Below are 27,377 nucleotides of genomic sequence, written 5' to 3'. Positions count from 1 at the left end.
TTACGTTATATGGTGTAACGTTATAACGTATTACGCTATAGTGTATAACGTTATAACGTATTACGTTATATGGTATAACGTTGTAACGTATTACGATATATGGTATAACATCATATGGTACAAGGTTATGACGTATTACGTTATATGGTATAACGTCGTATGGTATAATGTTATATCGTATTACGTCATATGGTATAACGTTATAACGTATTACGTTATATAGTATAACGTTATGACGTATTACCTTACAAGGCATAACGTTATAACGTATTACGTTATATGGCATGACGTTATAACGTATTACGTTATATGGCATAACGTTATAACGTATTATGTTATATGGTATAACGTTATAACGTGTTACGTTATATTTCATAACGTTATAACGTATTACGTTATGTGGTATTACGTTATATGATATAACGTCAAATAGTATAAAGTTATGACGTATTACGTTATGTGGTATATCGTTGTGACGTATTACGTTATATGGTATAACGTTATAACGTGTTACGTTATATGGTATAACGTTATAACGTATTACGTTGAAGTTTATAACGTTATAACGTATTACGTTATATTGTATAACGTCATAACGTATTACGTTATATGGTATAACGTTATAACGTATTACGTTATATGGTATAACGTTATAACGTATTACGTTATATGGTATAACGTTATAACGTATTACGTTATATGGCATAACGTTATAGCGTATTATGTTATGTGGTATAACGTTATAACGTGTTACGTTATATGGCATAACGTTATAACATATTACGTTATATGGTATAACGTTATAAGGTGTTACGTTATATGGCATAACGTTATAACGTATTACGTTATATAGTATAACGTAATATCGTATTACGTTATATGGTATAACGTTATAACGTATTACGTCATGTGGTATAACGCTATAACGTATTACGTTATATGGCATAACGTTATAACGTATTATGTTATATGGTATAACGTTATAACGTGTTACGTTATATTTCATAACGTTATAACGTATTACGTTATATGGTATTACGTTATATGATATAACATCATATAGTATAAAGTTATGACGTATTACGTTATGTGGTATATCGTTGTGACGTATTACGTTATATGGTATAATGTTATAACGTATTAAGCTATATAGTATAACGTCATAACGTATTACGTTATATGGCATAACGTTATAACGTATTACGTTATAGGTTATAACTTTATAACGTATTACGTTATATTGTATAACGTTATAACGTATTACGTTATATGGTTTTACGTTATATGATATAACGTCATATAGTATAACGTTATGACGTATTACGTTATAAGGTATAACGTTATAACGTATTACGTTATATTGTATAACGTTATAACCTATTACGTTGTATGGTATAACGTTATAACGTATTACGTTATATGGTATAATGGTATAACGTATTACGTTATATGGCATAACGTTATAACGTATTACGTTATATAGTATAACGTAATATCGTATTACGTTATATGGCATAACGTTATAATTTATTTCGTTATGTGGTGTAACGTTATAACGTATTACGTTATATAGAATATCGTTATAACGTATTATGTTATATGGTATAACGTTATAACGTGTTACGTTATATGGCATAACGTTATAACGTGTTACGTTATACGGTATAACGGTATCACGTATTACGTTATATGGTATAACGTTATAACGTATTACGCTATAGTGTATAACGTTATAATGTATTACGTTATATGGTATTACGTTATATGGTATAACGTCATATAGTATAACGTTATGACGTATTACGTTAGAAGGTATTACGTTATAACGTATTACGGTATATGGTATAACGTTATTACGTATTAAGCTATATAGTATAACGTCATAACGTATTACGTTATATGGCATAACGTTATAACGTGTTACGTTATATGGCATAACGTTATAACGTATAACGTTATATGGTATAACGTTATAACGTATTACGTTATATGGTATAACGTTATAACGTATTTCGTTATATCGTATAACGTTATAACGTATTACGTTATGTGGTATAACGTTATAACGTATTACGTTATATGGTATAACGTTGTATGGTATAATGTTATATCGTATTACGTCATATGGTATAACGTTATAACGTATTACGTTATATGGCATAACGTTATAACATATTACGTTATATGGTATAACGTTATAACGTGTTACGTTATATGGCATAACGTTATAACGTATTACGTTATATAGTATAACGTAATATCGTATTACGTTATATGGTATGACGTTATAACGTATTACGTCATGTGGTATAACGCTATAACGTATTACGTTATATGATATAACGTCATATAGTATAACGTTATAACATATTACGTTATGTGGTATAACGCTATAACGTATTACGTTATATGGTATAACGTTATAGCGTATTACGTTGTATTGTATAACGTTATAACGTATTACGTTATGTGGTATAACGCTATAACGTATTACGTTATATGGTATAACGTTATAACGTATTACGTTGTATTGTATAACGTTATAACGTGTTACGTTATATGGTATATCGTTATAACGTATTACGTTATATGGCATAACGTTATAACGTATTACGTTATATGGTATATCGTTATAACGTGTTACGTTATATGGTATAACGTTATAACGTATTACGTTGAAGGGTATAACGTTATAACGTATTACGTTATATTGTATAACGTCATAACGTATTACGTTATATGGCATAACGTTATAGCGTATTATGTTATATGGTATAACGTTATAACGTGTTACGTTATATGGCATAACGTTATAACGTGTTATGTTATACGGTATAACGGTATCACGTATTACGTTATATTGTATTACGTTATAACATATTACGTTATTTGGTATATCATTATAACGTATTAGGTTATATGATATAACGTTAGTACGTATTACGTTATATGGTATAACGTTATAACGTATTACGTTATATAGTATAACGTAATATCGTATTACGTCATATGGTATAACGTTATAACGTATTACGTTATATGGCATAACGTTATAACATATTACGTTATATGGTATAACGTTATAACGTATTACGTTATATGGCATAACGTTATAACGTATTATGTTATATGGTATAACGTTATAACGTGTTACGTTATATTTCATAACGTTATAACGTATTACGTTATATGGTATTACGTTATATGATATAACATCATATAGTATAAAGTTATGACGTATTACGTTATGTGGTATATCGTTGTGACGTATTACGTTATATGGTATAATGTTATAACGTATTAAGCTATATAGTATAACGTCATAACGTATTACGTTATATGGCATAACGTTATAACGTATTACGTTATAGGTTATAACTTTATAACGTATTACGTTATATTGTATAACGTTATAACGTATTACGTTATATGGTTTTACGTTATATGATATAACGTCATATAGTATAACGTTATGACGTATTACGTTATAAGGTATAACGTTATAACGTATTACGTTATATTGTATAACGTTATAACCTATTACGTTGTATGGTATAACGTTATAACGTATTACGTTATATGGTATAATGGTATAACGTATTACGTTATATGGCATAACGTTATAACGTATTACGTTATATAGTATAACGTAATATCGTATTACGTTATATGGCATAACGTTATAATTTATTTCGTTATGTGGTGTAACGTTATAACGTATTACGTTATATAGAATATCGTTATAACGTGTTACGTTATACGGTATAACGGTATCACGTATTACGTTATATGGTATAACGTTATAACGTATTACGCTATAGTGTATAACGTTATAATGTATTACGTTATATGGTATTACGTTATATGGTATAACGTCATATAGTATAACGTTATGACGTATTACGTTAGAAGGTATTACGTTATAACGTATTACGGTATATGGTATAACGTTATTACGTATTAAGCTATATAGTATAACGTCATAACGTATTACGTTATATGGCATAACGTTATAACGTGTTACGTTATATGGCATAACGTTATAACGTATAACGTTATATGGTATAACGTTATAACGTATTACGTTATATGGTATAACGTTATAACGTATTTCGTTATATCGTATAACGTTATAACGTATTACGTTATGTGGTATAACGTTATAACGTATTACGTTATATGGTATAACGTTGTATGGTATAATGTTATATCGTATTACGTCATATGGTATAACGTTATAACGTATTACGTTATATGGCATAACGTTATAACATATTACGTTATATGGTATAACGTTATAACGTGTTACGTTATATGGCATAACGTTATAACGTATTACGTTATATAGTATAACGTAATATCGTATTACGTTATATGGTATGACGTTATAACGTATTACGTCATGTGGTATAACGCTATAACGTATTACGTTATATGATATAACGTCATATAGTATAACGTTATAACATATTACGTTATGTGGTATAACGCTATAACGTATTACGTTATATGGTATAACGTTATAGCGTATTACGTTGTATTGTATAACGTTATAACGTATTACGTTATGTGGTATAACGCTATAACGTATTACGTTATATGGTATAACGTTATAACGTATTACGTTGTATTGTATAACGTTATAACGTGTTACGTTATATGGTATATCGTTATAACGTATTACGTTATATGGCATAACGTTATAACGTATTACGTTATATGGTATATCGTTATAACGTGTTACGTTATATGGTATAACGTTATAACGTATTACGTTGAAGGGTATAACGTTATAACGTATTACGTTATATTGTATAACGTCATAACGTATTACGTTATATGGCATAACTTTATAGCGTATTATGTTATATGGTATAACGTTATAACGTGTTACGTTATATGGCATAACGTTATAACGTGTTATGTTATACGGTATAACGGTATCACGTATTACGTTATATTGTATTACGTTATAACATATTACGTTATTTGGTATATCATTATAACGTATTAGGTTATATGATATAACGTTAGTACGTATTACGTTATATGGTATAACGTTATAACGTATTACGTTATATAGTATAACGTAATATCGTATTACGTTATATGGCATAACGTTATAACGTGTTACGTTATATGGCATAACGTTATAACGTATTACGTTATATGGTATAACGTTATAACGTATTACGTTATATGGTATAACGTTATAACGTATTTCGTTATATCGTATAACGTTATAACGTATTACGTTATGTGGTATAACGTTATAACGTATTACGTTATATGGTATAACGTTGTATGGTATAATGTTATATCGTATTACGTCATATGGTATAACGTTATAACGTATTACGTTATATTACATAACGTTATAACATATTACGTTATATGGTATAACGTTATAACGTGTTACGTTATATGGCATAACGTTATAACATATTACGTTATATAGTATAACGTAATATCGTATTACGTTATATGGTATGACGTTATAACGTATTACGTCATGTGGTATAACGCTATAACGTATTACGTTATATGATATAACGTCATATAGTATAACGTTATAACATATTACGTTATGTGTTATAACGCTATAACGTATTACGTTATATGGTATAACGTTATAACGTATTACGTTGTATTGTATAACGTTATAACGTATTACGTTATGTGGTATAACGCTATAACGTATTACGTTATATGGTATAACGTTATAACGTATTACGTTGTATCGTATAACGTTATAACATGTTACGTTATATGGTATATCGTTATAACGTATTACGTTATATGGCATAACGTTATAACGTATTACGTTATATGGTATTACGTTATATGGTATTACGTTATATGGTATAACGTTATAACATATTACGTTGTATTGTATAACGTTATAACGTGTTACGTTATATGGTATATCGTTATAACGTATTACGTTATATAGCATGACGTTATATCGTATTACGTTATATGGCATAACGTTATAACGTATTATGTTATATGGTATAACGTTATAACGTGTTACGTTATATTTCATAACGTTATAACGTATTACGTTATATGGTATTACGTTATATGGTATTACGTTATATGGTATTACGTTATATGGTATAACGTTATAACATATTACGTTGTATTGTATAACGTTATAACGTGTTACGTTATATGGTATATCGTTATAACGTATTACGTTATATGGCATAACGTTATAACGTATTACGTTATATGGTATATCGTTATAACGTGTTACGTTATATGGAATAACGTTATAACGTATTACGTTGAAGGGTATAACGTTATAACGTATTACGTTATATTGTATAACGTCATAACGTATTACGTTATATAGTATAACGTTATAACGTATTACGTTATATGGTATATCGTTATAACGTATGACGTTATATGGTTTTACGTTATATGATATAACGTCATATAGTAAACGTTACGACGTATTACGTTATAAGGTATAACGTTATAACGTATTACGTTATATGGTATAACGTTATAACGTATTACGTTATATGGTATAACGTTATAACGTATTACGTTATATGGCATAACGTTATAACGTGTTACGTTATACGGTATAACGTTATAACGTATTATGTTATATGGTATAACGTTATAACGTGTTACGTTATATGGCATAACGTTATAACGTGTTACGTTATACGGTATAACGGTATCACGTATTACGTTATACGGTATAACGGTATCACGTATTACGTTATATGGTATAACGTTATAACGTATTACGCTATAGTGTATAACGTTATAACGTATTACGTTATATGGTATTACGTTATATGGTATAACGTCATATAGTATAAGGTTATGACGTATTACGTTATAAGGTATAACGTTATAACGTATTACGTTATATAGTATAACGTTATGACGTATTACCTTATAAGGCATAACGTTATAACGTAGTACGTTATATGGCATAACGTTATAACGTATTACGTTATATGGTATAACGTTATAACTTATTACGTTATTTGGTATAACGTTATATGGTATAACGTTATAACGTATTACAATATATGGTATAACATCATATGGTACAAGGTTATGACGTATTACGTTATATGGTATACCGTCATATAGTATAAGGTTATGACGTATTACGTTATAAGGTATAACGTTATAACGTATTACGTTATATAGTATAACGTTATGACGTATTACCTTATAAGGCATAACGTTATAACGTAGTACGTTATATGGCATAACGTTATAACGTGTTACGTTATACGGTATAACGTTATAACGTATTATGTTATATGGTATAACGTTATAACGTGTTACGTTATATGGCATAACGTTATAACGTGTTACGTTATACGGTATAACGGTATCACGTATTACGTTATATGGTATAACGTTATAACGTATTACGCTATAGTGTATAACGTTATAACGTATTACGTTATATGATATAACGTCATAACGTATTACGTTATATGGTATAACGTTATAATGTATTACGTTATATGGTATAACGTTATAACGTATTACGTTATATAGTATAACGTAATATCGTATTACGTTATATGGTATAACGTTATAACGTATTACGTTATGTGGTATAACGCTATAACGTATTACGTTATATGGTATAACGTTATAACGTATTACGTTGTATTGTATAACGGTATCACGTATTACGTTATATGCTATAACGTTATAACGTATTACGCTATACTGTATAACGTTATAACGTATTACGTTATATGGTATTACGTTATATGGTATAACGTCATATAGTATAACGTTATGACGTATTACGTTATATTGTATAACGTTATAACGTATTACGTTATATGGTTTTACGTTATATGATACAACGTCATATAGTATAACGTTATGACGTATTACGTTATAAGGTATAACGTTATAACGTATTACGTTATATAGTATAACGTTATGACGTATTACCTTATAAGGCATAACGTTATAACGTAGTACGTTATATGGCATAACGTTATAACGTATTACGTTATATGGTATAACGTTATAACTTATTACGTTATTTGGTATAACGTTATATGGTATAACGTTATAACGTATTACAATATATGGTATAACATCATATGGTACAAGGTTATGACGTATTACGTTATATGGTATACCGTCATATAGTATAACGTTATGACATATTACGTTATATGGTATTACGTTATATGGTATAACGAACGTCATATAGTATAACGTTATGACGTATTACGTTATAAGGTATAACGTTACAACGTATTACGTTATATAGTATAACGTTATGACGTATTACCTTACAAGGCATAACGTTATCACGTATTACGTTATATGGCATAACGTTATAACGTATTGCGTTATATACAATATCGTTATAACGTATTACGTTATAGGGTATAACGTTATAACGTATTACGTTATATTGTAAAACGTTATATCGTATTACGTTATATGGTATTACGTTATAACGTATTACGTTATATAGTAACGTTATATGATATAACGTCATATAGTATAACGTTATTACGTATTACGTTATGTGGTATATCGTTATGACGTATTACGTTATAAGGCATAACGTTATAACGTATTACGTTGTATTGTATAACGTTATAATGTATTACGTTATATGGTATATAGTTATAACGTATTACGTTATATGGTATAACGTTATAACGTATTACGTTATGTGGTATTACGTTATATGATATAACGTCATATAGTATAACGTTATGACGTATTTCGTTATGTGGTATATCGTTATGACGTATTACGTTATAAGGTATTACGTTATAACGTATTACGTTATATGGTATAACGTTATTACGTATTACGTTATATTGTATTACGTTATAACATATTACGTTATATGGTATATCATTATAACGTATTAGGTTATATGGTATAACGTTATAAGGTATTACGTTATGTGGTATAACGTTATAACGTATTACGTTATATGATATAACGTCATAACGTATTACGTTATATGGTATAACGTTATAACGTATTACGTTATGTAGAATATCGTTATAACGTATTACGTTATAGGGTATAACGTTATAACGTATTACGTTATAGAGTATAACGTAATATCGTATTACGTTATATGGCATAACGTTATAATGTATTACGTTATGTGGTATAACGTTATAACGTATTACGTTATATGATATAACGTCATAACGTATTACGTTATATGGTATAACGTTATAATGTATTACGTTATATGGTATAACGTTATAACGTATTACGTTATATAGTATAACGTAATATCGTATTACGTTATATGGTATAACGTTATAACGTATTACGTTATGTGGTATAACGCTATAACGTATTACGTTATATGGTATAACGTTATAACGTATTACGTTGTATTGTATAACGGTATCACGTATTACGTTATATGCTATAACGTTATAACGTATTACGCTATACTGTATAACGTTATAACGTATTACGTTATATGGTATTACGTTATATGGTATAACGTCATATAGTATAACGTTATGACGTATTACGTTATATTGTATAACGTTATAACGTATTATGTTATATGGTTTTACGTTATATGATACAACGTCATATAGTATAACGTTATGACGTATTACGTTATAAGGTATAACGTTATAACGTATTCCGTTATATTGTATAACGTTATAACCTATTACGTTGTATGGTATAACGTTATAATGTATTACGTTATATGGTATAATGGTATAACGTATTACGTTATATGGCATAACGTTAGAACGTATTACGTTATATGGTATAACGTTATAACGTATTACGTTATATAGTATAACGTAATATCGTATTACGTTATATGGCATAACGTTATAATTTATTACGTTATGTGGTGTAACGTTATAAAGTATTACGTTATATAGAATATCGTTATAACGTATTACGTTATATGGTATAACGTCGTATGGTATAATGTTATATCGTATTACGTCATATGGTATAACGTTATAACGTATTGCGTTATATAGAATATCGTTATAATGTATTATGTTATATGGTATAACGTTATAGCGTGTTACGTTATATGGCATAACGTTATAACGTGTTACGTTATACGGTATAACGGTGTCACGTATTACGTTATATGGTATAACGTTATAACGTATTACGCTATAGTGTATAACGTTATAACGTATTACGTTATATGGTATTACGTTATATGGTATTACGTCATATAGTATAACGTTATGACGTATTACGTTATATTGTATAACGTTATAACGTATTACGTTATATGGTATTACGTTATATGATATAACGTCGTATAGTATAACGTTATGACGTATTACGTTATGTGGTATATCGTTATGACGTAGTACATTATATGGTATAACGTCATAAAGTATTACGTTATGTGGTATAACGTTATAACGTATTACGTTATATGGCATAATATTATAACGTGTTACGTTATACGGTATAACGGTATCACGTATTACGTTATATGGTATAACGTTATAAAGTATTACTCTATAGCGTATAGCGTTATATGGTATTACGTTATATGATATAACGTCATATAGTATAACGTTATGACGTATTACGTTATAAGGTATTACGTTATAACGTATTACGTTATATGGTATAACGTTATTGCGTATTACGTTATATTGTATTACGTTATAACATATTACGTTATATGGTATAACGTTATAATGTATTACGTTATATGGTATAACGTTATAACGTATTACGTTATATAGTATAACGTAATATCGTATTACGTTATAGCGTATAACGTTATAATGTATTACGTTATATGGTATAACGGTATCACGTATTACGTTATAAGGTATAACGTTATAACGTATTACGTTATATAGTATAACGTTATGACGTATTACCTTACAAGGCATAACGTTATAACGTATTACGTTATATGGCATAACGTTATAACGTATTACGTTATATACAATATCGTTATAACGTATTACGTTATAGGGTATAACGTTATAACGTATTACGTTATATTGTAAAACGTTATAACGTATTACGTTATATGGTATTACGTTATAACGTATTAGTTTATATAGTAACGTTATATGATATAACGTCATATAGTATAAAGTTATGACGTATTACGTTATGTGGTATATCGTTGTGACGTATTACGTTATATGGTATAATGTTATAACGTATTAAGCTATATAGTATAACGTCATAACGTATTACGTTATATGGCATATCGTTATAACGTGTTACGTTATATGGCATAACGTTATAACGTATTACGTTATATGGTATAACGTTATAACGTACTAGGTTATATGGTATAACGTTAGTACGTATTACGTTATGTGGTATAACGTTATAACGTATTACGTTATATAGTATAACGTAATATCGTATTACGTTATATAGTATAACGTAATATCGTATTACGTTATATGGTATAACGTTATAACGTATTACGTTATGTGGTATAACGCTATAACGTATTACGTTATATGGTATAACGTTATAACGTATTACGTTGTATTGTATAACGTTATAACGTATTACGTTATATGGTATATCGTTATAACGTATTACGTTATATGGTATAACGTTATAACGTATTACGTTATATGATATATCGTTATAACGTATGACGTTATATGGTTTTACGTTATATGATATAACGTCATATAGTAAACGTTTCGACGTATTACGTTATAAGGTATAACGTTATAACGTATTACGTTATATGGTATAACGTTATAACGTATTACGTTATGTGGTATAATGCTTTAACGTATTACGTTATGTGGTATAACGTTATAACGTATTACGTTATGTGGTATAACGTTATAACGTATTACGTTATATGGTACAACGGTATCACGTATTACGTTATATGGTATTACGTTATATGATATAACGTCGTATAGTATAACGTTATGACGTATTACGTTATGTGGTATAACGTAATATCGTATTACGTTATAGCGTATAACGTTATAATGTATTACGTTATATGGTATAACGGTATCACGTATTACGTTATAAGGTATAACGTTATAACGTATTACGTTATATAGTATAACGTTATGACGTATTACCTTACAAGGCATAACGTTATAACGTATTACGTTATATGGCATAACGTTATAACGTATTACGTTATATACAATATCGTTATAACGTATTACGTTATAGTATATAACGTTATAACGTATTACGTTATATTGTAAAACGTTATAACGTATTACGTTATATGGTATTACGTTATAACGTATTACGTTATATAGTAACGTTATATGATATAACGTCATATAGTATAAAGTTATGACGTATTACGTTATGTGGTATATCGTTGTGACGTATTACGTTATATGGTATAATGTTATAACGTATTAAGCTATATAGTATAACGTCATAACGTATTACGTTATATGGCATAACGTTATAACGTGTTACGTTATATGGCATAACGTTATAACGTATTACGTTATATGGTATAACGTTATAACGTACTAGGTTATATGGTATAACGTTAGTACGTATTACGTTATGTGGTATAACGTTATAACGTATTACGTTATATAGTATAACGTAATATCGTATTACGTTATATAGTGTAACGTAATATCGTATTACGTTATATGGTATAACGTTATAACGTATTACGTTATGTGGTATAACGCTATAACGTATTACGTTATATGGTATAACGTTATAACGTATTACGTTGTATTGTATAACGTTATAACGTATTACGTTATATGGTATATCGTTATAACGTATTACGTTATATGGTATAACGTTATAACGTATTACGTTATATGATATATCGTTATAACGTATGACGTTATATGGTTTTACGTTATATTATATAACGTCATATAGTAAACGTTTCGACGTATTACGTTATAAGGTATAACGTTATAACGTATTACGTTATATGGTATAACGTTATAACGTATTACGTTATGTGGTATAATGCTTTAACGTATTACGTTATGTGGTATAACGTTATAACGTATTACGTTATGTGGTATAACGTTATAACGTATTACGTTATATGGTATAACGGTATCACGTATTACGTTATATGGTATTACGTTATATGATATAACGTCGTATAGTATAACGTTATGACGTATTACGTTATGTGGTATATCGTTATGACGTATTACGTTATAAGGCATAACGTTATAACGTATTACGTTATATGGCATAACGTTATAACGTATTATGTTATATGGTATAACGTTATAACGTGTTACGTTATATGGCATAACGTTATAACGTGTTACGTTATACGGTATAGCGGTATCACGTATTACGTTATATGGTATAACGTTATAACGTATTACGTTATATGGTATATCGTTATAACGTATTACCTTATATGGATTTACGTTATATGATATGACGTCATATAGTAAACGTTACGACGTATTACGTTATAAGGTATTACGTTATAACGTATTACGTTATATGGTATAACGTTATTGCGTATTACGTTATATTGTATTACGTTATAACATATTACGTTATATGGTATAACGTTATAATGTATTACGTTATATGGTACAACGTTATAACGTATTACGTTATATAGTATAACGTAATATCGTATTACGTTATAGTGTATAACGTTATAATGTATTACGTTATATGGTATAACGGTATCACGTATTACGTTATATGGTATAACGTTATAACGTATTACGCTGTAGTGTATAACGTTATAACGTATTACGTTATATGGTATAACGTAATATCGTATTACGTTATATGGCATAACGTTATAATTTATTACGTTATGTGGTGTAACGTTATAACGTATTACGTTATATAGAATATCGTTATAACGTATTACGTTATATGGTATAACGTCGTATGGTATAATGTTATATCGTATTACGTCATATGGTATAACGTTATAACGTATTACGTTATATAGAATATCGTTATAACGTATTATGTTATATGGTATAACGTTATAACGTGTTACGTTATATGGCATAACGTTATAACGTGTTACGTTATACGGCATAACGGTATCACGTATTACGTTATATGGTATAACGTTATAACGTATTACGCTATAGTGTATAACGTTATAACGTAATACGTTATATGGTATTACGTTATATGGTATAACGTCATATAGTATAACGTTATGACGTATTACGTTATATTGTGTAACGTTTTAATGTATTACTTTATATGGTATTACGTTATATGATATAACGTCGTATAGTATAACGTTATGACGTATTACGTTATGTGGTATATCGTTATGACGTAGTATGTTATATGGTATAACGTCATAAAGTATTACGTTATGTGGTATAACGTTATAACGTATTACGTTATATGGCATAACGTTATAACGTGTTACGTTATACGGTATAACGGTATCACGTATTACGTTATATGGTATAACGTTATAAAGTATTACGCTATAGGGTATAACGTTATATGGTATTACGTTATATGATATAACGTCATATAGTATAACGTTTTGACGTATTACGTTATAAGGTATTACGTTATAACGTATTACGTTATATGGTATAACGTTATTACGTATTACGTTATATTGTATTACGTTATAACATATTACGTTATATGGTATATCATTATAACGTATTAGGTTATATGGTATAACGTTAGCACGTATTACGTTATATGGTATAACGTTATAACGTATTACGTTATATAGTATAACGTAATATCGTATTACGTTATATGGCATAACGTTATAATGTATTAGCGTTATGTGGTATAACGTTATAACGTATTACGTTATATGGCATAACGTTATAACGTATTACGCTCTAGTGTATAACGTTATAACGTATTACGTTATATGGTATAACGTCATATAGTATAACGTTATGACGTATTACCTTACAAGGCATAACGTTATAACGTATTACGTTATATGGCATAACGTTATAACGTATTACGTTATAGGGTATAACGTTATAACGTATTACGTTATAATGTAAAACGTTATAACGTATTACGTTATATGGTATTACGTTATAACGTATTACGTTATATAGTAACGTTATATGATATAACGTCATATAGTATAACGTTATGAAGTATTACGTTATGTGGTATATCGTTATGACGTATTACGTTATAAGGCATAACGTTATAACGTATTACGTTGTATTGTATAACGTTATGACGTATTACCTTACAAGGCATAACGTTATAACGTATTACGTTATATGGCATAACGTTATAACGTATTACGTTATATACAATATCGTTATAACGTATTACGTTATAGGGTATAACGTTATAACGTATTACGTTATAATGTAAAACGTTATAACGTATTACGTTATATGGTATTACGTTATAACGTATTACGTTATATAGTAACGTTATATGATATAACGTCATATAGTATAACGTTATGAAGTATTACGTTATGTGGTATATCGTTATGACGTATTACGTTATAAGGCATAACGTTATAACGTATTACGTTGTATTGTATAACGTTATAACGTATTACGTTATATGGTATATAGTTATAACGTATTACGTTATATGGTATAACGTTATAACGTATTACGTTATGTGGTATTACGTTATATGATATAACGTCATATAGTATAACGTTATGACGTATTACGTTATGTGGTATATCGTTATGACGTATTACGTTATAAGGTATTACGTTATAACGTATTACGTTATATGGTATAACGTTATTACGTATTACGTTATATTGTATTACGTTATAACATATTACGTTATATGGTATATCATTATAACGTACTAGGTTGTATGGTATAACGTTATAAGGTATTACGTTATGTGGTATAACGTTATAACGTATTACGTTATATGATATAACGTCATAACGTATTACGTTATATGGTATAACGTTATAACGTATTACGTTATATGATATAACGTCATATAGTATAACGTTATAACGTATTACGTTATATGGTATAACGTTATAACGTGTTACGTTATGTGGTATAACGTTATAACGTATTACGTTATATGGCATAACGTCATATAGTATAACGTTATAACGTATTACGTTATGTGGTATAACGCTATAACGTATTACGTTATATGGTATAACGTTATAACGTATTACGTTATATGGTATAACGTTATAATGTATTACGTTATGTGGTATAACGTTATACCGTATTACGTTATATGATATAACGTCATAACGTATTACGTTATATGGTATATCGTTATAATGTATTACGTTATGTGGTATAACGTTATAACGTATTACGTTATATGATATAACGTCATAACGTATTACGTTATATGGTATATCGTTATAATGTATTACGTTATATAGTATAACGTTATAACGTATTACGTTATATAGTATAACGTAATATCGTATTACGTTATAGTGTATAACGTTATAATGTATTACGTTATATGGTATAACGGTATCACGTATTACGTTATATGGTATAACGTTATAACGTATTACGCTATAGTGTATAACGTTATAACGTATTACGTTATATGGTATAACGTCATATAGTATAACGTTATGACGTATTACGTTATATGGTTTTACGTTATATGATATAACGTCATATAGTATAACGTTATGACGTATTACGTTATAAGGTATAACGTTATAACGTATTACGTTATATTGTATAACGTTATAACCTATTACGTTATATGGATTAACGTTAGAACGTATTACGTTATATGGTATATCGTTATAACGTATTACGTTATATAGTATAACGTAATATCGTATTACGTTATATGGCATAACGTCATATAGTATAACGTTATAACGTATTACGTTATGTGGTGTAACGTTATAACGTATTACGTTATATAGAATATCGTTATAACGTATTACCTTATATGGTATAACGTCGTATGGTATAATGTTATATCGTATTACGTCATATGGTATAACGTTATAACGTATTACGTTATATAGAATATCGTTATAACGTATTATGTTATATGGTATAACGTTATAACGTGTTACGTTATATGGCATAACGTTATAACGTGTTACGTTATACGGCATAACGGTATCACGTATTACGTTATATGGTATAACGTTATAACGTATTACGCTATAGTGTATAACGTTATAACGTATTACGTTATATGGTATTACGTTATATGGTATAACGTCATATAGTATAACGTTATGACGTATTACGTTATATTGTATAACGTTATAACGTATTACGTTATATGGTATTACGTTATATGATATAACGTCGTATAGTATAACGTTATGACGTATTACGTTATGTGGTATATCGTTATGACGTAGTACGTTATATGGTATAACGTCATAAAGTATTACGTTATGTGGTATAACGTTATAACGTATTACGTTATATGGCATAACGTTATAACGTGTTACGTTATACGGTATAACGGTATCACGTATTACGTTATATGGTATAACGTTATAAAGTATTACGCTATAGCGTATAACGTTATATGGTATTACGTTATATGATATAACGTCATATAGTATAACGTTATGACGTATTACTTTATAAGGTATTACGTTATAACGTATTACGTAATATGGTATAACGTTATTACGTATTACGTTATATTGTATTACGTTATAACATATTACGTTATATGGTATATCATTATAACGTATTAGGTTATATGGTATAACGTTAGCACGTATTACGTTATATGGTATAACGTTATAACGTATTACGTTATATAGTATAACGTAATATCGTATTACGTTATATGGCATAACGTTATAATGTATTAGCGTTATGTGGTATAACGTTATAACGTATTACGTTATATGGTATATCGTTATAACGTATGACGTTATATGGTATAACGTTATAACGTATTACGTTATATGATATAACGTCATATAGTATAACGTTATAACGTATTACGTTATATGGTATAACGTTATAACGTGTTACGTTATGTGGTATAACGTTATAACGTATTACGTTATATGGCATAACGTCATATAGTATAACGTTATAACGTATTACGTTATGTGGTATAACGCTATAACGTATTACGTTATATGGTATAACGTTATAACGTATTACGTTGTATTGTATAACGTTATAACGTATTACGTTATATGGTATAACGTTATAACGTGTTACGTTATGTGGTATAACGTTATAACGTATTACGTTATGTGGTATAACGCTATAACGTATTACGTTATATGGTATAACGTTATAACGTATTACGTTGTATTGTATAACGTTATAACGTATTACGTTATATGGTATATCGTTATAACGTATTACGTTATATAGAATATCGTTATAACGTATTATGTTATATGGAATAACGTTATAACGTGTTACGTTATATGGCATAACGTTATAACGTGTTACGTTATATACAATATCGTTATAACGTATTACGTTATATGGTATAACGTTATAACTTATTACGCTATAGTGTATAACGTTATAACGTATTACGTTATATGGTATTACGTTATATGGTATAACGTCATATAGTATAACGTTATGACGTATTACGTTATATTGTATAACGTTATAACGTATAACGTTATGACGTATTACGTTATATTGTATAACGTTATAACGTATTACGTTATATGGTATTACGTTATATGATATAACGTCGTATAGTATAACGTTATGACGTATTACGTTATGTGGTATATCGTTATGACGTAGTACGTTATATGGTATAACGTCATAAAGTATTACGTTATGTGGTATAACGTTATAACGTATTACGTTATATGGCATAACGTTATAACGTGTTACGTTATACGGTATAACGGTATCACGTATTACGTTATATGGTATAACGTTATAAAGTATTACGCTATAGGGTATAACGTTATATGGTATTACGTTATATGATATAACGTCATATAGTATAACGTTATGACGTATTACGTTATAAGGTATTACGTTATAACGTATTACGTTATATGGTATAACGTTATTACGTATTACGTTATATTGTATTACGTTATAACATATTACGTTATATGGTATATCATTATAACCTATTAGGTTATATGGTATAACGTTAGCACGTATTACGTTATATGGTATAACGTTATAACGTATTACGTTATATAGTATAACGTAATATCGTATTACGTTATATGGCATAACGTTATAATGTATTAGCGTTATGTGGTATAACGTTATAACGTATTACGTTATATGGCATAACGTTATAACGTATTACGCTCTAGTGTATAACGTTATAACGTATTACGTTATATGGTATAACGTCATATAGTATAACGTTATGACGTATTACGTTATATGGTATTACGTTATATGGTATAACGTCATATAGTATAACGTTATGACGTATTACGTTATAAGGTATAACGTTATAACGTATTACGTTATATAGTATAACGTTATGACGTATTACCTTACAAGGCATAACGTTATAACGTATTACGTTATATGGCATAACGTTATAACGTATTACGTTATATACAATATCGTTATAACGTATTACGTTATAGGGTATAACGTTATAACGTATTACGTTATAATGTAAAACGTTATAACGTATTACGTTATATGGTATTACGTTATAACGTATTACGTTATATAGTAACGTTATATGATATAACGTCATATAGTATAACGTTATGACGTATTACGTTATGTGGTATATCGTTATGACGTATTACGTTATAAGGCATAACGTTATAACGTATTACGTTGTATTGTATAACGTTATAACGTATTACGTTATATGGTATATAGTTATAACGTATTACGTTATATGGTAAAACGTTATAACGTATTACGTTATGTGGTATTACGTTATATGATATAACGTCATATAGTATAACGTTATGACGTATTACGTTATGTGGTATATCGTTATGACGTATTATGTTATAAGGTATTACGTTATAACGTATTACGTTATATGGTATAACGTTATTACGTATTACGTTATATTGTATTACGTTATAACATATTACGTTATATGGTATATCATTATAACGTATTAGGTTGTATGGTATAACGTTATAAGGTATTACGTTATGTGGTATAACGTTATAACGTATTACGTTATATGATATAACGTCATAACGTATTACGTTATATGGTATAACGTTATAACGTATTACGTTATATAGAATATCGTTATAACGTATTACGTTATAGGGTATAACGTTATAACGTATTACGTTATATTGTAAAACGTTATAACGTATTACGTTATATGGTATTACGTTATAACGTATTACGTTATATAGTATAACGTAATATCGTATTACGTTATATGGCATAACGTTATAATGTATTACGTTATGTGGTATAACGTTATAACGTATTACGTTATATGGTATATCGTTATGACGTATTACGTTATATGGTATAACGTTATAACGTATTACGTTATATGATATAACGTCATATAGTATAACGTTATAACGTATTACGTTATATGGTATAACGTTATAACGTGTTACGTTATGTGGTACATCGTTATAACGTATTACGTTATATGGTATTACGTTATAACGTATTACGTTATATGGTATAACGTTATAACGTATTATGTTATATTGTAAAACGTTATAACGTATTACGTTATATGGTAACGTTATATGATATAACGTCATATAGTATAACGTTATGACGTATTACGTTATGTGGTGTATCGTTATGACGTATTACGTTATATGGCATAACGTTTTAACGTATCACGTTGTATTGTATAACGTAATATCGTATTACGTTATGTGGTATAATGCTTTAACATATTACGTTATGTGGAATAACGTTATAACGTATTACGTTTTGTGGTATAACGTTATAACGTATTACGTTATATGGTATAACGGTATCACGTATTACGTTATATGGTATTACGTTATATGATATAACGTCGTATAGTATAACGTTATGACGTATTACGTTATGTGGTATATCGTTATGACGTATTACGTTATAAGGCATAACGTTATAACGTATTACGTTATATGGCATAACGTTATAACGTATTATGTTATATGGTATAACGTTATAACGTGTTACGTTATATGGCATAACGTTATAACGTGTTACGTTATACGGTATAACGGTATCACGTATTGCGTTATATGGTATAACGTTATAACCTATTACGCTATAGTGTATAACGTTATAACGTATTACGTTATATGGTATAACGTCATATAGTATAACGTTATGACGTATTACGTTATATGGCATTACGTTATATGATATAACGTCGTATAGTATAACGTTATGACGTATTACGTTATGTGGTATATCGTTATGACGTATTACGTTATATGGTATAACGTTATAACCTATTACGCTATAGTGTATAACGTTATAACGTATTACGTTATATGGTATAACGTCATATAGTATAACGTTATGACGTATTACGTTATATGGTAACGTTATATGATATAACGTCATATAGTATAACGTTATGACGTATTACGTTATGTGGTGTATCGTTATGACGTATTACGTTATAAGGCATAACGTTATAACGTATCACGTTGTATTGTATAACGTAATATCGTATTACGTTATGTGGTATAATGCTTTAACATATTACGTTATATGGTATAACGTTATAACGTATTACGTTATATGGTATATCGTTATAACGTATTACCTTATATGGATTTACGTTATATGATATAACGTCATATAGTAAACGTTACGACGTATTACGTTATAATTTATTACGTTATAACGTATTACGTTATATGGTATAACGTTATTGCGTATTACGTTATATTGTATTACGTTATAACATATTACGTTATATGGTATAACGTTATAATGTATTACGTTATATGGTACAACGTTATAACGTATTACGTTATATAGTATAACGTAATATCGTATTACGTTATAGTGTATAACGTTATAATGTATTACGTTATATGGTATAACGGTATCACGTATTACGTTATATGGTATAACGTTATAACGTATTACGCTATAGTGTATAACGTTATAACGTATTACGTTATATGGTATAACGTAATATCGTATTACGTTATATGGCATAACGTTATAATTTATTACGTTATGTGGTGTAACGTTATAACGTATTACGTTAAATAGAATATCGTTATAACGTATTACGTTATATGGTATAACGTGGTATGGTATAATGTTATATCGTATTACGTCATATGGTATAACGTTATAACGTATTACGTTATATAGAATATCGTTATAACGTATTATGTTATATGGTATAACGTTATAACGTGTTACGTTATATGGCATAACGTTATAACGTGTTACGTTATACGGCATAACGGTATCACGTATTACGTTATATGGTATAACGTTATAACTTATTACGCTATAGTGTATAACGTTATAACGTATTACGTTATATGGTATTACGTTATATGGTATAACGTCATATAGTATAACGTTATGTCGTATTACGTTATATTGTATAACGTTATAACGTATTACGTTATATGGTATTACGTTATATGATATAACGTCGTATAGTATAACGTTATGACGTATTACGTTATGTGGTATATCGTTATGACGTAGTACGTTATATGGTATAACGTCATAAAGTATTACGTTATGTGGTATAACGTTATAACGTATTACGTTATATGGCATAACGTTATAACGTGTTACGTTATACGGTATAACGATATCACGTATTACGTTATATGGTATAACGTTATAAAGTATTACGCTATAGGGTATAACGTTATATGGTATTACGTTATATGATATAACGTCATATAGTATAACGTTATGACGTATTACGTTATAAGGTATTACGTTATAACGTATTACGTTATATGGTATAACGTTATTACGTATTACGTTATATTGTATTACGTTATAACATATTACGTTATATGGTATATCATTATAACGTATTAGGTTATATGGTATAACGTTAGCACGTATTACGTTATATGGTATAACGTTATAACGTATTACGTTATATAGTATAACGTAATATCGTATTACGTTATATGGCATAACGTTATAATGTATTAGCGTTATGTGGTATAACGTTATAACGTATTACGTTATATGGCATAACGTTATAACGTATTACGCTCTAGTGTATAACGTTATAACGTATTACGTTATATGGTATAACGTCATATAGTATAACGTTATGACGTATTACGTTATATGGTATTACGTTATATGGTATAACGTCATATAGTATAACGTTATGACGTATTACGTTATAAGGTATAACGTTATAACGTATTACGTTATATAGTATAACGTTATGACGTATTACCTTACAAGGCATAACGTTATAACGTATTACGTTATATGGCATAACGTTATAACGTATTACGTTATATACAATATCGTTATAACGTATTACGTTATAGGGTATAACGTTATAACGTATTACGTTATAATGTAAAACGTTATAACGTATTACGTTATATGGTATTACGTTATAACGTATTACGTTATATAGTAACGTTATATGATATAACGTCATATAGTATAACGTTATGACGTATTACGTTATGTGGTATATCGTTATGACGTATTACGTTATAAGGCATAACGTTATAACGTATTACGTTGTATTGTATAACGTTATAACGTATTACGTTATATGGTATATAGTTATAACGTATTACGTTATATGGTATAACGTTATAACGTATTACGTTATGTGGTATTACGTTATATGATATAACGTCATATAGTATAACGTTATGACGTATTACGTTATGTGGTATATCGTTATGACGTATTACGTTATAAGGTATTACGTTATAACGTATTACGTTATATGGTATAACGTTATTACGTATTACGTTATATTGTATTACGTTATAACATATTACGTTATATGGTATATCATTATAACGTATTAGGTTGTATGGTATAACGTTATAAGGTATTACGTTATGTGGTATAACGTTATAACGTATTACGTTATATGATATAACGTCATAACGTATTACGTTATATGGTATAACGTTATAACGTATTACGTTATATAGAATATCGTTATAACGTATTACGTTATAGGGTATAACGTTATAACGTATTACGTTATATTGTAAAACGTTATAACGTATTACGTTATATGGTATTACGTTATAACGTATTACGTTATATAGTATAACGTAATATCGTATTACGTTATATGGCATAACGTTATAATGTATTACGTTATGTGGTATAACGTTATAACGTATTACGTTATATGGTATATCGTTATGACGTATTACGTTATATGGTATAACGTTATAACGTATTACGTTATATGATATAACGTCATATAGTATAACGTTATAACGTATTACGTTATATGGTATAACGTTATAACGTGTTACGTTATGTGGTACATCGTTATAACGTATTACGTTATATGGTATTACGTTATAACGTATTACGTTATATGGTATAACGTTATAACGTATTATGTTATATTGTAAAACGTTATAACGTATTACGTTATATGGTAACGTTATATGATATAACGTCATATAGTATCACGTTATGACGTATTACGTTATGTGGTGTATCGTTATGACGTATTACGTTATAAGGCATAACGTTATAACGTATCACGTTGTATTGTATAACGTAATATCGTATTACGTTATGTGGTATAATGCTTTAACATATTACGTTATGTGGAATAACGTTATAACGTATTACGTTTTGTGGTATAACGTTATAACGTATTACGTTATATGGTATAACGGTATCACGTATTACGTTATATGGTATTACGTTATATGATATAACGTCGTATAGTATAACGTTATGACGTATTACGTTATGTGGTATATCGTTATGACGTATTACGTTATAAGGCATAACGTTATAACGTATTACGTTATATGGCATAACGTTATAACGTATTATGTTATATGGTATAACGTTATAACGTGTTACGTTATATGGCATAACGTTATAACGTGTTACGTTATACGGTATAACGGTATCACGTATTGCGTTATATGGTATAACGTTATAACCTATTACGCTATAGTGTATAACGTTATAACGTATTACGTTATATGGTATAACGTCATATAGTATAACGTTATGACGTATTACGTTATATGGCATTACGTTATATGATATAACGTCGTATAGTATAACGTTATGACGTATTACGTTATGTGGTGTATCGTTATGACGTATTACGTTATAAGGCATAACGTTATAACGTATCACGTTGTATTGTATAACGTAATATCGTATTACGTTATGTGGTATAATGCTTTAACATATTACGTTATGTGGAATAACGTTATAACGTATTACGTTTTGTGGTATAACGTTATAACGTATTACGTTATATGGTATAACGGTATCACGTATTACGTTATATGGTATTACGTTATATGATATAACGTCGTATAGTATAACGTTATGACGTATTACGTTATGTGGTATATCGTTATGACGTATTACGTTATAAGGCATAACGTTATAACGTATTACGTTATATGGCATAACGTTATAACGTATTATGTTATATGGTATAACGTTATAACGTGTTACGTTATATGGCATAACGTTATAACGTGTTACGTTATACGGTATAACGGTATCACGTATTGCGTTATATGGTATAACGTTATAACCTATTACGCTATAGTGTATAACGTTATAACGTATTACGTTATATGGTATAACGTCATATAGTATAACGTTATGACGTATTACGTTATATGGCATTACGTTATATGATATAACGTCGTATAGTATAACGTTATGACGTATTACGTTATGTGGTATATCGTTATGACGTATTACGTTATAAGGTATAACGTTATAACGTATTACGTTATATTGCAAAACGTTATAACGTATTACGTTATATGGTATTACGTTATAACGTATTACGTTATATGGTATAACGTTATAACGTATTACGTTATATGGTATATCGTTATAACGTATTACCTTATATGGATTTACGTTTATGATATAACGTCATATAGTAAACGTTACGACGTATTACGTTATAATTTATTACGTTATAACGTATTACGTTATATGGTATTACGTTATAACGTATTACGTTATATAGTAACGTTATATGATATAACGTCATATAGTATAAAGTTATGACGTATTACGTTATGTGGTATATCGTTGTGACGTATTACGTTATATGGTATAACGTTATAACGTATTAAGCTATATAGTATAACGTCATAACGTATTACGTTATATGGCATAACGTTATAACGTGTTACGTTATATGGCATAACGTTATAACGTATTACGTTATATGGTATAACGTTATAACGTATTAGGTTATATGGTATAACGTTAGTACGTATTACGTTATGTGGTATAACGTTATAACGTATTACGTTATATAGTATAACGTAATATCGTATTACGTTATATAGTATAACGTAATATCGTATTACGTTATATGGTATAACGTTATAACGTATTACGTTATGTGGTATAACGCTATAACGTATTACGTTATATGGTATAACGTTATAACGTATTACGTTGTATTGTATAACGTTATAACGTATTACGTTATATGGTATATCGTTATAACGTATTACGTTATATGGTATAACGTTATAACGTATTACGTTATATGATATATCGTTATAACGTATGACGTTATATGGTTTTACGTTATATGATATAACGTCATATAGTAAACGTTACGACGTATTACGTTATAAGGTATAACGTTATAACGTATTACGTTATATGGTATAACGTTATAACGTATTACGTTATGTGGTATAACGTTATAACGTATTACGTTATGTGGTATAACGTTATAACGTATTACGTTATGTGGTATAACGTTATAACGTATTACGTTATGTGGTATAACGTTATAACGTATTACGTTATATGTTATAACGGTATCACGTATTACGTTATATGGTATTACGTTATATGATATAACGTCGTATAGTATAACGTTATGACGTATTACGTTATGTGGTATATCGTTATGACGTATTACGTTATAAGGCATAACGTTATAACGTATTACGTTATATGGCATAACGTTATAACGTATTATGTTATATGGTATAACGTTATAACGTGTTACGTTATATGGTATAACGTTATAACGTGTTACGTTATACGGTATAACGGTATCGCGTATTACGTTATATGGTATAACGTTATAACGTATTACGTTATATGGTATATCGTTATAACGTATTACCTTATATGGATTTACGTTATATGATATAACGTCATATAGTAAACGTTACGACGTATTACGTTATAATTTATTACGTTATAACGTATTACGTTATATGGTATAACGTTATTGCGTATTACGTTATATTGTATTACGTTATAACATATTACGTTATATGGTATAACGTTATAATGTATTACGTTATATGGTACAACGTTATAACGTATTACGTTATA

This window comes from Bombus huntii, chromosome 8, assembly GCF_024542735.1.
Source record: "Bombus huntii isolate Logan2020A chromosome 8, iyBomHunt1.1, whole genome shotgun sequence".
Classification (NCBI taxonomy): domain Eukaryota; kingdom Metazoa; phylum Arthropoda; class Insecta; order Hymenoptera; family Apidae; genus Bombus; species Bombus huntii.
The sequence above is the reverse complement of the archived record's forward strand: the minus strand, read 5'-3'. Positions refer to the sequence as shown.